The following is a 1,468-nucleotide window of genomic DNA, read 5'->3' as shown; positions in this document are numbered from 1 at the left end:
GAGGTCTGCCCTCCAGAGGGCGATGTGGATCCCTTTCTGAGGGGTTCTGCTGTCGGTTGGGATCCAGAGGCTTGCCCACCAGGGGGCGCCGTGGATCTTCTCCTGAGAGCTGGTGCTCATTAGAAGCAGCTGATCCCCATCTGCTGATTAAAGAGCTCTCCCTATATAAGCTGAGTGAAAGCTCCCCTCTGAGCCGGATTGTTGTCCTTGCCATGGAAGCAAACCTGAGCCACCCTGCCTGTTAACCCTGCCTGTCTGAACCTGCAAACCTGTGAGTTTGAACCTGTAAACCTGTACCAGAACCTAACCTGCTCTGTCCTCTCTGCCTCCCAGGAGGAAAACCTGTGTCTATCCTATAAAAATATTGGACTTTCCCCTGCCTGTGTGTTCTGTGAGTTCTGCATCTGGGCTAGTAAACCTGCTACATCATGACAGAACAATCCGGCCAACAGACAAGCCCAGCAGACTCACCGTTTACATCCCTGAAGATGTTTGAGGGGGTGTGTGCGGAACCTACCTGGATGACTTCGCACAGTTGGCATATTATGAAGTTGGAGTGGGTCTTGCAGGATTATCTGCGCCTGCTAAGGACCCCAAACTCGTCCCGGTACTTGGGAACTCCAGAGTCAGTTCTGAACCGTCTAGTGTACGCTGTGAGCCGTTTAAGGATCCCTGAGCTCGGTCTGAGCCCTCTGGAGACCCCTGAGCCCACTCTGAGCCGTCTGGAGACCCCTGAGCCCGCTGTGAGCCGTCTGGAGACCCCTGAGCCCGCTCTGAGCCTTCTGGAGACCCCTGAGCCCGCTCAGCGCCGTCCATGGACCTTTAAGCCCTCTTCATTCCGGTACATGGAGCCACGGTCGGTGGCCTCCTCTGTTCCTGATCCGGAGCCGCAATCGGCAGCCTCCTGTGTTCCTGTGGGGCCACAGTCGGTGGTTTCCTCTGTTCCTGATATGGAGCCACAGTCGGTGGTTTCCTCTGTTCCAGATGTGCAGCCACAGTCGGTGGCCTCCTCTGCTCCTAAAGTGGAGCCACAATCGGTGGTCTCCTCTGCTCCTGATGCGGAACCGCAATCGGCGGCTTCCGGTGCTCCTGATTCGGAGCCACAGTCGGTGGTTTCCGGTGCTCCTGATTCAGAGCCACAGTCGGTGGCTTCCGGTGCTCCTGATTTGGAGCCACAGTCGGTGGCTTCCGGTGTTCCTGATGCAGAGCCGCAATCGGCGGCCTCCTCAGTTCCTGATTCGGAGCCACAGTGGGTGGCCCTGTCTGAGCCTGTTGCTGAGCTGCAGAAGCGGAGGCGGCGTCCTCCTCGGAGCTTCCTGCAGAAGCAGAGTCGGCGTCCTCCTCGGAGCTTCCTGCAGAAGCAGAGAGGGCGTCCTCCTCGGAGCTTCCTGCATCAGCAGAGACGGCGTCCTCCTCGGAGCTTCCTGCATCAGCAGAGACGGCGTCCTCCTCGGAGCTTCCTGCAGAA

This window comes from Cyprinodon variegatus, unplaced genomic scaffold, assembly GCF_000732505.1.
Source record: "Cyprinodon variegatus isolate N-32 unplaced genomic scaffold, C_variegatus-1.0 Scaffold234, whole genome shotgun sequence".
NCBI classification, from domain to species: Eukaryota; Metazoa; Chordata; class Actinopteri; order Cyprinodontiformes; family Cyprinodontidae; genus Cyprinodon; species Cyprinodon variegatus.
Note: the sequence above shows the minus strand (reverse complement) of the source record.